Source organism: Panthera pardus, unplaced genomic scaffold (assembly GCF_024362965.1).
Source record: "Panthera pardus isolate Hobbes unplaced genomic scaffold, ASM2436296v1 HiC_scaffold_1, whole genome shotgun sequence".
Classification (NCBI taxonomy): domain Eukaryota; kingdom Metazoa; phylum Chordata; class Mammalia; order Carnivora; family Felidae; genus Panthera; species Panthera pardus.
The window spans coordinates 19841882-19857434 of record NW_026526654.1 but is presented as its reverse complement, the minus strand read 5'-3'; the positions used below and the strand labels follow the sequence as shown (position 1 = coordinate 19857434).

The following is a 15553-nucleotide window of genomic DNA, read 5'->3' as shown; positions in this document are numbered from 1 at the left end:
TTGCCAAATATGATGATTCAACTAGTGAGACTTAAGAAAGTCTCCTACCTAAATAACATTCTGGTTTTAATTATTTTCCATAGAGAATATTTACCATATTTAAATATGGAATATCACCAGAAAACCAGAAATAATTATTTTTATAACAGGTATATAAAATAAATTTAATTATTAAAAATAATGGTCTATCGTGCTCAAAAATCTGAAATCAGATAATTTAAAAAAAACAACACACCTATTAGGTGGGCTCAAATAAAAAAAAACTGATAGTATCAAGTGCTGACAAAAATATGGAGCAACTGGAACTCTCACACATAGGTGGCTGAGATGCAAAATGGTCGGGATGCAGCCACTCTAGAAAAGTTTAGCAGTTTCTTCAAAAGTTAAATACACACTTACCATATTACCCAGCCATTTTGCTCCTGGGGATTTGCTCTAAAAAGATGAAAAATTTCGACCACATAAAAACCTATGTACAAATATTTATAGCAGCTTTACTCACAATCTCCCCAAACTGTAAAGAGTCCAATATCCTTCAACAGTGAATATACATAAACTGGGGTATGTCCGGAAGATGGAGTACACTACCCGGCAATAAAAAGAATACACACATGAAAGAACCTCAAAGATGTTGTCTGAGTGAAAGAAGGTAGTCTCAAAGGTTGCAAACTATTTAATTTCATTTATGTGACATTCTAGAAAAGGTAAAACTTATCAAGATGGAAACCAGATCAAAGGTTGCAGCAATTAGGGTAAGAGTGAGGGTTTGACTTACAATGGGCCAGAATGAGGGACGTTTTGGTCCTCTGGTAGTTTTTGGTTTTGTTTTCTGGCTTTTTTTTTTTTTTTTTTTTTTTGGTGATGGAAATGCTCTGTAATGTAAAAGGACTGTGATGATGGTTACATGAATTAATCAACTTTAAAACTCAGAATTATACAACAAAAAAGGCCAATTTTACTTTATATAAATTCTAATAATAGTGAATGAAAGTATGAGAGTATGTGACTACTCTAAAACAGAGTTAAAAATAAGAGGGAAAAGTAATAAGAGAACTCTGAATTAAGCTAATGCCTGGAATACATCAATTATTTATTAAAAGAGACTTAGGAGATGTATAAATCAAATACAATGAGTGGTTTGTTTTGACCCTGGTTTGAATAAATCAACCGCACATACCTTTTTAGGCAAATGGGGATATTTGAATACAGTATTAGAATCTATGGCGATACCACCCTGAATGTGCCCAATCTCATCTAAATACATTATTGGAAGATATTAAGGATTTTTTGTTCATTGTTAGGAAGGACTGTAGTTTTTTAAACTAAACTTAAAAAAAATTCGTACTAAAATAGTGATAAAATGGCACAGTTTCTGGTATTGGCTTCAGAATTCTTCAGAAGTAAGCAAATAAACAAAAACTCAAAAAAAACGAAGGGAGAAGGGCTAATGGAACAAGTGTGGCAAAGCCATGATGGTGCATGCATTTCTGATGCTGTGTTGGTTCATGAAGGTTTACTGTATTCTACTTTTGAGTATGGCTGGAAACTTTCATAATAAAACACTGACAGGGAAAAAAACAAACAAAAAACCAGTGACTTCGTCTTCGTAAATACTCCCCAAAATGCCATGTAACTGTTTTTTATTCACTTATAAGATACACTACAGTTGACCTTTGAACAATGCCGGGGTTGGGGGCGTGCCAACACCCTGTATTTGAAATATCAGAGTATACCTTCTGACTCCCAAAACTTAACTACTAATAGCTTCATGTTGTCCAGAAACCTTAGTGATAGCATGTGTCAATTAGCACATATTTTGTATGCTGTATGTATTATATACCGTATCCTTACAATAAAGTAAGCTAGAAAAAAGAAAATGTTATTTAGAAAAACCTTGAGGAAGAAAAAATACATTTATAACACTGTATTTATTTTTTTAATAAGGCTGCATATAAGTGGACCTCCACAGTTCAAACTCATGTTGTTCAAAAGTCAACTGTGATTTCTCCTTATAGTTTTTATTAGGCTTTTATAATCTGTATCTAACTTTATAGAAAACCAAATTGAGGCAGAAAGAGTAATTTAAAACAGGCAGTTGTGATTCTTCTCACAAATAAGGGCTCAATAATGGCATGAGTAATGGCTTAAAGAATGTTTTTCAAATCTCATTTAATACTCATAAATTAGTAAAACCAACCTAAGATGTAGAAATATTAATGATTTTCACGAACTTCTCTGCCGCATACTCCTAAGTGCAGGTGACAACAGCAGGAGGAGGTAATTAATACTCAAAAGTTTAAAAACAGATGCAGTAAATACGAACACAAGGAGAATCAGAATAGGAGAAGTTCTTATTTATTCTTTGTCACTCCAATTTATTCTGACATAACTCAAAATATCAGAGTCCCAAAAACACTGTCAACCGACTGGAAATTTCTTTCTTACTGGTGGCCTATTATGTGGAAGATACTATGGGGGAATTAAAAGGGGGAGGTGTGGTTCTCATCTAAACAGAGTTAATATATGAGAAAATACTAAATATTTTAGCATGAATTTTGTTTAAAATAGTCTGACAGTGTTTAAGGCTAGTGGGCAAAGACAATTACACAGGCAAAAATAGCAGAGAAAATAAAGGTTAAAGAGCTGCAGCGGGAAAAGGCTCCTGCACAGGCAGGAGTGACCCGTGGGAAGGGTGGGGCATAGGAGTGGATGAGGGTTCTGACAGCTGTTCAGTGGAGCTCCCAATGATGGGGGACATCTCGCATGCAGGCCTGTCTCCTGTCACCCAGAAGCCTCTCTCCCCAATGCTGAAGGAGAGGCCCCAAGAGTCTCAAGTCACCGCCTCAGCATGGAAGAGCAGAGGCACCACACCCTGGGAATTATTAGCGCCTGGTAGTAACTGACTGTCCCAAATGTCTGACCCTGATGCGCCTACTGCAGCACAAGGTGAGGTGACTCAATAAAGGCCTCCCAAAGGTCCCCAGGGCCTGTGAACATGTTACCTTGCATGGCATAAGGGACTTGACTGATGTGATTAATGTTAAGGGCCTTAAGATGCAGAAATTATCTTGGATTATCCAAATGGGCCCAATCTAATGAACATGAGTCCTCAAAAGTGGAGGAGCTTTCCTGGCTGGGAGCAGAGGGAGAACTGTGACCGTGGTGGAAGGGACAAAGGGACGAAATGCTATCTCTCAAAGTGGAGGGAGGGGGCCCGTGAACCAAGGAATGTGGGCAGCCTCTAGAAGTGGGAAAAGGCTAGAAAACAGATACTTCCCAGCATCTCCAAGAGGGGACACAGCCTCACTGATGCCCTGATTTCAGCCCAGTGAGACCCGTGTTGACTTCTAACCTAAAGAACCATAAGACAAGTATCTGCGTTGTTTTAAGCCACGAAGTTGGTGACACCTTGTTCTGGTGGCATTAGGAAACACCTCTCCTAGTCTCTAGGCCTTGGCCTGTCATGACCCCACCACCCTCTCACTTCACCAATGAAGGGCACTTTCATTTGATTTGAAAGACAAGATATTCCTGGGGCACCTGGGTGACTCATTCAGTTGAGTGTCAGACTTGATTTCATCTCAGGTCGTGATCCCAGGGTCATGGGATTGAGAACCTTGTCAGGTTCCATGCTGAGCAAGAATCTGCTTAAGATTCTCTCTGTCCCTCTCCCCCATTGCATTCTCTCTCTCTCTCTAAAAAAAAAAAAAAAAAAGACAAGATATTCCACATACCACATCTCTGCTCAAAGGTCTTTTCCTCTGAAAAGTGCTCCCAAACGTCCTTAACCAGCCCAGGGCAGGTCAGGACCCCCACTCCATACACTCATTCACTCCTACACCTCTCCACCTCAGTGTCTGCCTGACTACAGTTATTCTCCTCCTTCAGAGCTTACATTTACTGAGCAACTACTAAACGTTTAATGCCATGCGAAGGAATTTTCATGGGTTTTCTCATCCAATCCTTCCAACTACCCTATCAGGTAGACATAATTATTATCCCTCATTTTTTTAAATTAGAAAAATCAAAATCACCCAACTAGTAAGGGCAGAGCCGGGATCTGAAGCCAGGTAGTCTGACACAGGAGTTGTTGCCCTTGACCGTAGCATTAATATCTGTCTCCTATGTGAGAAATCTAAGTTCCAAGATCCTGTGTACTGATTAACACAACACACCCCAGTGTTCAACACAGAGAAACTTACTAGTTGCTGAATATGAACAAATGGGGACAAAGATGATTTTCCCCTATTCTTTTTTTTTTTAAAGAAAATTTCTTATTATCAGAAGTCAAATATATACAGAGGTAGAATAATGGTATAATGATCCCCCAAATACCCAAATCCCAATTTCAACACTTATCAATGTAGGGCCAATCTTAACACCAACATTTAATCAATTCAATGTTACATTATCTAGTAGAAAGAGCCCCCTTTATTACTCTTCTTTTACAGGATTCCATGTTCCTAGTTATCACATGTTCATTTACCTGTGTTAAGACTTTTTAAAAAAACAATCTTGAAATGGGCAAGTCTTTCTAAGCAAAACAAAAAGCAAGGGAACTATAAAGGAGAAATTGATAACTTTTTTCCTATATAATATTTAAATTTTCTGCAGAGCATAAATATTATAAACAAAACACAAAAAATGAGGGAAACAGGGAGCACCAGGGGGATCAGTCGGTTAAGCATCCGACTCTTGATTTCGGCTCAGGTCATGATCTCAATCGGTTTGTGAGTTTGAGCCCCGTGTCGGGCTCCACACTGACAATTTGGAGCCTGCTTGGGATTCTCTCTCTTTCTCTCTCTCTCTCCCCCTCCCATGTGTGCACTTTCTCTCTCTCAAAGTAAATAAACATTAAAAAAATTTTTTTAATGGGGGAAACAGCTGTAACATATATGACAAACGATTAGTATTTATTTCCAATGTATAAAGAATTCTTACAAATCAATAAGAAAAAGGCCAATACCACGTTAACTGGAAAAATGGGTACAGGGATGAACAGACAGTTTCACCTACTAATCTTAAACATGAGAAAAGCAAGGACTTCCAAGTGACACTGTCAAGATACTTCCTCTGGTACTCCAGGATTTAGGAGTAAGACGCACTCCAGAACAAAGGAAAAAACAATTCTTACCTGTAAACTTGTTTCTTCAAAACCCGGTCACCTTGGAGTCCAGCACCATAGTAAGTGTGAGAGCCTACAAAGCTTTTGACTTCAGAATCCTTCCTAATGGGACGCCGGGATAAGTACCCCCACCTCACAGTGTGACCAGTAGCTCATGAACCAGGTGTCCTTCTCTCAGTCCTGCTGGGGGGATGAAGAGAAAGATGAGTGAAGAAAAGTTGAGTGTTTCAGAGACAAAGAGCTTAAAAACAAAAGCAAACCACCCAGCCCCTGCTAGATGGCATCTGAAACCCTGGGTCTGGGCCCAAGAAGGAAGGTATTTCCATTCAGTGGGAAAATGTGGTCCACATTTCCCAAGGGGCTTGAACAGAGGAGGGTGTCCACTGACCTGGCAGAAGGATTCAAAGTAGTCAACACCCTTGAGAAATAGCACCCATATCCTCTTCAAGTAAGGAAAATAAGATGAGAAAGAAAAAAGTGTATTCTCAGCCATCAGGCAAAGCCAATTTAGGAATATTGAGCCTCTTGGATGAGGGTTTATGAGTCTTTTGAAGTCATAGATTTGTATTAAAAAACAATTCAGGGGCAGCTGGGTGGCTTAGTTGGTTAAGTGTCCAACTCTTGATTTTGGCTCAGGTCATGATCTCATGGTTCATGAGGCCAAGCTCCATGTCGGGCTCTGTGCTGACAGCTTAGAGCCTGCTTAGGATTCTCTCTCTCCCTCTCTCTCTGTCCCTCCCTGCTCACATGCACTCTCTCTCTAAATAAATAAATAAACTTAAAAAAAAAAAATCAAACCACCTCTGAAGTTTACCTGCCAAAAATGGAGAAATGGAACCTAATTAACCTAAGCCTTTAGAACTAACTTCCAGTTTATAGGAAATACAGGGGATAGAGGAGCAAGCTAAACCACACCATACAAAAGCCAAATAAATCCAGAATGTGAGGCATCTACAGGCAACCAAGGGCCACCAGTAAATCACTGGGGCTGTGATAGACCAGGGTCAACCCTGGTTTAAGACCAGCCTGCCAGTGAAGTTTCAAACAAAAAGTCATGAGGGGCGCCTGGGTGGCTCAGTCGGTTGGATATCTGACTTCAGCTCAGGTCATGATCTCATACTCCGTGAGTTCAAGCCCCGCATTGGGCTCTGTGCTGACAGCTCAGGGCCTGGAGCCTGCTTCTGATTCTGTGTCTCCCTCTCTCTCTGCCCCTCCCCCACTCGTGCTCTGTCTCTGTCTCAGAAATAAACATTAAAAAAAATTTTTTTGAAGTCATGAAAACAAAAGTATATTGGAATGCAGCCATGCTCATTCATGTACACACATCATCTATAGCTACCTTTTGGGGATCACACAGTTGGGTAGTTGCAACTGAGACCACATGGCCCTCAAAGCCTAAAGGAGTTAGTATCTGGCCCCCCCCCCTTTTTTTTTTTTACAAAGTCTGCTGAACCCCTGTCCCAAATTAAGACACAACAGATATTTATGGATCTTGTATGGATTCCAATTCACACAAACTAACAGTAAAAGTAAGCGCATTTTTGAGGCAATCAAGGAACTTTGTGGACTGGGTCTTAGAAACCATTGTGGAATTATTGCCAATATGATCAGGAGGTGACAACGGTGTTAAGGTTATACAGGAAAAAGCCCTTTTGTTGGAAGCGCATAATGCACTATTTAAGGGTGACCTGATACGGTGTCTGGAATTGAAACTGCTTCCGACAACAAAGAAGATGAAGCAGATGTGGCCAAAGAAACTGCTTTAACAAACTGTCCAATCTATTTGATAGATATGTGGAAGTTCACTGTACTATCCCTCTGCTTTTGCATTTGCTTTAATAAAAAAGAAAAAAAGTAGAGTCTTCTCTTCAGGCACGTGTCCCCCCCCCCCCCCCCACCCCTTCTTACACGGAGTCCCTCTCTCTCTAGGTCTGGTGCTAACAGTTAAGACCCTCGTGAGCAAGGTCAATTAGTCCAAAACATCTCCGAACAAAAATCCACCAATTAGAAATTAATTTAACCTCACAAACTCGGCTTTTGAAATACAAATACTCTCTACCAGGGTAGTCTGCTTATTCAGGAACTTCTAGCTTCTCTGGGGAGCCAGTTCAGGAAAACAAGGCATTTTGGGAAAATAAGGGCAAACTGCAGGAGCTCCCCATATTAGCATTTCAATAAAGTGAATGAGACCGGGGAGAACCGTCTTCAGTTATAGGAAAAAGTACAGACGGACTGACAGTGTGCGACCTACACCTCATATAGGTCAACCCAACAGATTTAGAGATGTCCTTTAGTTTTTAACACGTGATTTCTCCCTAGGACAGGTGGCAAAACGAAGTATCTGCTTTTTAAAAAGTGGCTGCAAGTCTCAGGAGTTTTGTGATCAGTTCAATATTAACAAAGCAAGCTTGGAGTCAAGAAGGTATGTTGTTTTTTGTTTTTTGGGGTTTTTTTTAACCACGCGCCTATACAGGGTTTCAAGGGCAGTTACGGAGTTATTTCTGGCCAGTACAGTGAAATAGCAATAAGCCAGACTTCGGAATCAAGGGAGCAGGAGAAATTCCTCCCTGAGATTCACATGTGTCACTAACAGCTCCAAAGAAACCTAAGGTCATCAACTGACAAATGCCAGAAGTTTTCAGATTGCTCTGGCAGCTTTCAGTTTCCTCACAAACAGGAACCTGTGAAATTAAAAGCAGCATTTTTGAACACAGCTACCTTCGTTCACCTGAGCGATCCTTTTCAAACGACCTCCGGGATAATCATCGCTCTTTGCTTATTAGGAACCGGCAGCGTCCACACCTGCAGGCAGTCCCTAACTTTTCCCGCCCTCGCCCACTCTGATGGGGGCACCCGCGTCACGCCGCGCGCAGCGGCTCTGGGAGCGCGTTTCGCGGCCCGATGTCCCCTCCTCGCCGGCTGGTCCCGCAGGCCGCCCGTGGCCCCTTCACGGCCACGCTCGGTCCCCGGCCTCCCCTCCCCGTCCCCGGCTGCCGCGGGCACCGCACTCGGCCCGGACGCAACGCGCCCCGCAGGGAGCGACGCCCGAGTCCCCAGAGCCCCCGCGCGGAGGGAGCGGCGACAGGAGCCCCGACTCGCCCCGCTTCCAGCGCCTCACCTGCCGCAGAGCGCGGCGCCGTCGGGGAGAGCGGACCAGGCAGCGAGCGGAAATCCCCGGCGAGACTGGCGCCGCCGCCCCAGGAGGCCGCCCCCGGCGGCGCCCCCTGGAGGCGGGACGCGGTACCCGCCCGCTCCGACCCCGCCCACACCTGGGCACGCGCCGGGACCCACGCCCCCGTGCACACCTTGGGCGCCCCGCCGCGGACGCTAATATCCTAACGCGTCCCGCCCGGGACCTCGTATCCGGCTTGAGTCTGTGTGGGACCCAGACGCACTTGGGGACACACGACAGCTACACACACAGAAATGAGCCCACACCGGGGAATGCCTCCTGGAGGACGCATGGACACATCACCAAAGCCTCACACTGGAGCATCCACACTCGGCGCTGGTACCATACTGAATGCAGATAATCATATAGTCTTGATACCAATTCTCCCTTTTAAAATAAAACAGTGGGTGTAGGAGATAGTGAAAGAAATGACTTCCCTTCTGTCCTCTGGCTCCTAGAACTAAACTTGAGGCCCAGAAATTAGAAGAGTGAAGACCAAAAGCTGAAGGAGAATTTTTCTCTAGAGATTTTGTTCATTCTGGGTTGAAGCAATGCTACTTTGGGGACCCAGGTGACAAGAGCACAGAGATAGAGGGCCACTTCTGTCACCTCTCCCCAAAAACACAAATACATAAGTAGTTATTGGAATAGCAGTAACCCCCTTAATCATTTTCTGCCCCTTCCACTTTCTCATGTATGTGGACTAGTTGAAATCTTACTACAATTTGATTTTTATTTGAACGATTCCAATAGTATAGATGTGGTCGTGTTTTGAATGGATGTATATAGATTTCCAAAAGAATTCTTTAGGACCAGATTCATAAGCCATAATTTATTTCAAAGAGATTTCTTCCCAAGATTTGTTTTGGGAAGTTCATGATTGAATTAAAATATATTGAAAATCTTGTCTAGCATGTATTTTTAACATCATTTTAAAAGAGTAGCAGTAATCATCTTAATTTTTTTTTAAATGAAGAATGATTCTTTTCCTTTTTGAGGGAGGATGATCATGTTGGCAAAGGAAAATGAGCCAAATGCATGAATACATAATTCCTCTGGTGAAGGAAAATTAAAGATGGTTACAAGGTGAGTGTTCAATTGCATTTAATGGCAGGTAAGGCTGGAGAGTTTGATTCAACATAGAGTAGGCTCTGTGGGATGAAGTCTTCAGCTAACTCTCAAAAAACGACTTATAGACAAATGGTTCAAAGTAGTAGTTTTCAAAATGTGACCTCAGCCCAGCAGTATCAGGAGCACCTAGGAATTTAGAAATGCAAAATCTTAGGTCACACCTGAGATCTTCTGAACCACCAATTCTAGGCGTGGGGCCTAGCATTTTAACTAGTGTTTATGATGCCTTTCAAGTTTGAAAATCATGATTTAGTGAAGAGTTGCTCCAGTGTTTCTCAAACAGAATTGTGTATGTGAATCAACTGAAAATCTAGGTTAAAAATGCAGATTCTGGTTCGGGTAGACTGGAGTAGAATCTAGATTCCCAGGATTTACTTGTGTATGGACACACACAGGGACATTGTGTCTGTAAATACAACTGCCAGCAAAGGGAAGGGTGTGGGCTGCCCTTAGAAAGGTGAAAGTCACCCAGTTTCTCAAGGAAACTGAGTGGTTGGTTACAAGTCCATGGCTTGTCAGTTTAGTATTGGTGAGTTACACAGGAGTCCTTTACAAGCCAACTGCTCTGGTGGGTTTAGGAACAGAGTGGACTCATTGAGGTTGTCACGTTGCATCCAAATTGTAGGGTGAGTCACTCACCGAAAAGGGCTTAGCTTACCATCAGCTGTTTCTGTGCTCATTCTGGTCCATTACTTTGCCATCCATAATGTCCCATATCATCCAGGCTCAGGGTCAAGCCTGCAAATCATTTACGTAGGTTTAAAGCTCAGCAGATGTTTCCTTTATCAACTCAAATGATTTAAACCGACAAATTATCTTTAATTGGAATTATGCAATTTGGCCATTTTTGTTGTCTAAATCCAAGTAGGTGATTTCCAAGCTCTGTTTTCCAGACTTTAACAAGGGAGATAAGATAGATGCCAGCTTTATATTTATATTTGACTAAATGCACTGCTACTTAGTATTATGAGAAAGAGTCCAGCCTCAGTGTCCTTGTGACCCTTCCCGCAGGCCTCCAGCATTGCAAATACCACACTACAGATAGGAAAACATTTGCATCCCTTGAAACTGTAGGTATAATGTGAAATATATATACTGTAGGCATAACATGAAATAAATAACAGAACGAGGAGACTATGTAAAGAGCTTGAAATCTAAATAACACTATAAAATCTACTGAAATATTATCAAATTATTCTAGTAAATTAAAAAAAAATCCTGTTTGGCCCCAAATAACCTACAACCTAAATCCAACACTTGTTTTTGTATGGCCCACGACTAATGAGTTTTACATTTTTAAATGCTTGAAAAAAAAAAAAAGAAAAAAGAATACTTCATGACATATGAAAACTACACGATACAGTTCAATGTTTATAGTCACGATCATTCGTTCATGTAGTCTTTGGTTGCCACTGAGACTGTGTGGTCCACAAAACCTAACACCTACCATCTGCCTTTTTACAGAAAGAGTTTGTCTACCTTGCCCTATAGTTTTTTGTTCTGTTACAATATCTAACTCTCTTTCCTGTAATAGTTAATTTATATGACTGACTCCCTACTGGACTGAGTTTCATGAGAGCAGATTTGTATCCTTTGTCTGAGTTTCCAGCACTTGCCACCATGGTACACAAAATTAGGTATTCAGTAATATTTATTTAAGTGAAGTTTACATTTTGGTCATTTTCCCTATGTAAATCTATATAAACTTACCAAAAAGCCTTTGTGGTTCAACACAGCATCCATTAATTAGGCTAATTTAGAAAATTTGTGTGCAAAAAAAAATAGAAAAAATGCATTATGCAAATAATTGGATTCCTTTCTTCCATTTCTAAACCTGACTCTAAAAAAATTGTTGTTAAATTTGAAAGCAGCGGGGTTATTTTTTTGTCTTCTTTTCATTCTGTCAAGTTATTTTACTTGGTACAACAGATCTCACTGCTAAACAAGTCCCATGGCAAAGAAATTAACGAACAGAGAAAACCAATCTCATGAAGCTATGTTAATTCACATTAAATTCAATCCTGGTATTTCTAGAATTAATGTTTTAAAGATGATGTGCATTGCTGTCAGATATTTAAAACTAAGGTGTTGACATTTTCTCCACAAAAGAAATGCAGTATATTTTCTAAAAAGTCTATGGACTTCTCAAGGGAATTGCAGTTGAAATGGTTTATGCTATTCTTGCCCATTTTCTGGACTTCTAAGAATAAAAAGCCAAGACTAAAGAGATTATATACATAAGATTATTTAGTTTTGGTGAATAAATCCCTATTCATGAATAGGAGAATAGTTGTAAGAACTCCCAGAAAAAGTAATATGGCCAATGAAATATGCCATCCACCATGATGGAAGCTAATTACATTGCAAAGAACCATTGTCAGGCCACAAACCAATATCTGACCATGTAATATCACTACCATTGTTCTTCCTAAAACCAGAATCAAGTAATTTGGTTCTGCTCTCCAAACAGTAATTGCATTTAATGGAAAGGAAATAATTGCATTTAAGGGAAATAATGCTTACCTGGTGCCTAGAAATGTAAACATTACAAAATTAAATGTAGCTTGATTCCCTTGAGCTGTCAATGTAGGAAATGAACACATTTTGAGTGCTGTTATGTGCCTCACACAGTATGACTCTTCTCTCGTCTTAGCCCTTGAGCAATAGTATGAAGCAGATATTATCATTTCCATTCTACATATGAAACGGCTCCAAGAAGCTAAACAGCCCACTTAAAGGCATGCTGCCAGAAAACCAGAGTGACAAGATTTGAACCCATATCCAGGTGAGCCCCAGCCCGTGCTCTTTAACATGAGGGCTAAAACAGGGAAGCTGGGTGGTATACACTGGAATGTATGTCATCTGGACTAATAGTTTCTTTTATATTTGAACCTTGTGGTTAAAATGACTGATTCTGATGACCAGCCCCATACATGTAGTTCTACCCATGAAGAGGTTTCATATACATTATATTTGAGGCTTATTCCTGTGCTGTATGGTAAAGACCTGGTAGAGAATTTCTTCCACTTTACAGATGAAATAGAGAGGTTGCATTGCTTGCCCATTCTTACTGATGATTTCAAATAGCAGCTCTTTTTTTTTTTTTTTTTTTGAGTAGGCTTCAAGCCCAGCATGGAGACCAACACCTGGCTTGAAGTCACAACCCTGAGATCAAGACCTGAGCTGAGATCATGAGTCAGACGCTTAACACAGTGAACCACCCAGGCACCCCAAATAGGAACATTTTTTAATAGTCAGTGCTCTTCAGAACAAGATTTCTCAGTAAGAAAACAGCAGTCAGCCACCGAAGGGGAGTATTTGACATTGACTTCAGTGTGTCCATGGGAGGAATGTGGTTTCCTGCTCACTTTGCAGCTAGCCTAATCTGTGCTATCTTGGCATGATGAGTGGCAGAGGAGAAGTTTCCTTTTTCAGTCCAAGATACTTTTTAATTTCAAAATATTTTGAAGGACTAGAAGCCTTGAAAACATTTTATTTCCACAAAGGTGTTGGCATTTCAAACATTCTTACATTTCATAGCAATTTTTTTAATGACTATTTATATCAGCACGCACAGCATCTCACTTTTATAACTTTTAAAAAAATTATTTACGTTTATTTATTTATTGTTGAGAGAGTGAGAGAGAACAAGCAGGGGAGAGGCAGAGAGAAGGAGAGATAGAATCCCAAGCAGGCTTCGCACCATCAGCACAGAGCCCAACACGGGGCTCGAACTCCTGAACTGCGAGATTATGACCTGAGCTGAGATCAAGAGTCAGGCGTTTAAGGGACTGAGTCACCCAGGCACCCCTCACTTTTATAACTTTTTATAATGGACCTCTGTCTAAGATTTAAGTTTTTTTAGAAAAAAGGGTTAAGCGTCTAGGGATGTTTGAAGTCCACTGGTGTAGCCCAACCCTCTTATCTTGTAGAGGAGAAATTAATGACAAAGTAGCAACCACCACCACCATGATTTTTATTAGAAGCACCGGAGACATGCAGTAGTTAAGTGGTTCACTCCAGGTTCATGCTAACTAATGGCAGGTTGGAAATGTTGGTAACTAACTGAATCCTTGAAGCTTAAAAAAAAAAAAAAATGACTTATGCCTTGAAGTTGGCCCAAGGACAATCTCACACTCATGGGCTCTGTTCTTTCTACTTTATCACCTTGTTTGCTGATGTCTGTAGATGCCTAGACAAAAACCCTAAAAGCTATCATCCATTTACTTTATCAGAAAGTTCTAGAAATGAGTAGTTTTGATTTTCTCCAAGATAAATCTCAAGTCCAGCCATCAAAATTAATGTTATAGGAATGTAGCTGATGAGACAAATCTGTTTTTAAAAGATAGATGAAAGTGCAATTTGAATCTACAAGGAAAAACGTTTTCTCAAACACTTATCACCAAGTTGGAAGCAGAAAAGGATCACCAAGTTGGTCCTTGAAAAATGCCACATATTTAAAAATAAAATTATGTGGCACCTGGGTGGCTTGGTCGGTTAAGCATCTGATTCTTGATTTCAGCTCAGGTCATGATCTCAACGGTTCATGAGTTTGAGTCTGGTATTGGGCCCCACACTGATGCAAGGAGCCTGCCTGGGATTCTCTGTCTCCCTGTCTGCCCTTCCCCTGCTCTCTCTTTCTCTCTCAAAATAAAAAAATAAAAAAAATAAAAATAAAATTATTAGACATGCAGGATGCTCAAGGCAGTTTTGATAAACAGTGTAACAGATTTAAAGTACTTGCTAAATGAGTCAGAACGTAGTGCTAAAATTATAAATCTGAGGGATGCTTGGGTGGCTCAGTTTGTTGAGTGTCTAACTTCAGCTCAGGTCATGATCTTGCAGTTTGTGCGTTCGAGCCCCACTTCAGACTCTGTGCTGACAGCTCAGAGCCTGGAGCCTGCTTCAGATTGTGTCTCTCTCTCTCTGCCCCTCCCCTGCTCATGCTCTGTCTCTCTCTCTCTCTCTCAAAAATAAATATTTTTTTAAAAAAACCAGGGTTACTCAACTCTGGGATCCCTCTATTTGGGTCAATATGGTAGGTGCTCCCCTTATCCATGTACAATATGGCTGACCCCTCAATGGAGTTTCTGCCTCAATATACTCTTCCCTTCCTGTGGATGCCTGGTGAAGCTTTCACTATAAATATGGGGCTCAAAGGAGAAGGCAGAGGTAACCGAACCAATATCTGTTCCTGTGAAACAGAAAATTCATCTTGATTGTATATTTCATTGCCTCCAGGAAAAACAGATTCCCCAACTGATGGAGAATTTTGAACTTGGACAGCTACAAATGTAGAAGATGCAAATGCCTGACCAAGGGGCCTGTGGGCTGAGAGAAGTCCCCTGGAAAGGGGGCTGGGAACCATGCTTAAGGCAGACATAACGTAAACTGAAGCTCCACGGGGGCAGGGATCCCCCTTGTTTTCACTTTCGATGGTATCCCCAGCAGCAGGCACAGTTGGTGCTCAAGAAAATATTTGAGACAAATAATAACATGAGAGTAGCACAAGAGATCCTTGTAGAGGGATTGTTCTATATCCTGACTGTGGTGACCACACAAATCTACACATGATAGAGTGTCATAGAGCTAAATATGCAAATGAGTGCATACAAAACTGGTGAAATCTGAATAAGGTTGGTAGATGTATCAATGCCAATTTCCTGCCTGTGATATTGTACTATAGTCATGCAAGATGTCACCATTGGAGGAAACTGGGTGTAGAGAGTGTTGGGATCTCTATATTATTTCTTACAGCTGCATGTGAATTGACCATGGCCTCCAAATAAAAAGTAGTAATGTGAGAGTAAAAACAATCTAAGATGGGTGACAGCAATTCAGAATGTAGTAGGATGGGAGTCAAGAGAGATGGGCTTTGAAAAGCTAGACCCTGTTTGAAAGAGAGAGGCCCTTAAGAGAGGAGGCACACTAGTCAAAAAAGACAGACATGTGTGTGGAAATCTAGGGGTGGAAGCTCACCAGATGGGGATAAAGAACATGGAGAGCTGTAAGTTTAGTGCTACTTGGTCAGGTGGGGGGAATGCATGATGGGCCCCAAAATACAAATCACAAAATTGGGACCAATGTGTTGTAGAGTGAAAGGGGCTCCAGTGACCCGAACATCT

General features: G+C 41.1%; 1 protein-coding gene across 8 annotated transcripts in view; it reads right to left on the bottom strand.

Annotated features, from left to right (window-relative positions):
* Positions 1–8364, bottom strand: part of GGACT (gamma-glutamylamine cyclotransferase) — a 47663-nt gene extending 39299 nt beyond the window's left edge. For 3 of the 8 annotated variants that reach the window (XM_053891210.1, XM_019443971.2, XM_019443978.2), the window contains exons 1-2: positions 8244–8357; positions 5135–5308 (exon numbers count right to left, since the gene is read on the bottom strand). The gene's annotated coding sequence lies outside the window, so the exon portion shown is untranslated. The other 5 variants (XR_008418176.1, XM_019443972.2, XM_019443973.2 and 2 more) reach the window with 5 other exon arrangements.
* Between the last annotated feature and the right edge of the window lie 7189 nt (positions 8365–15553).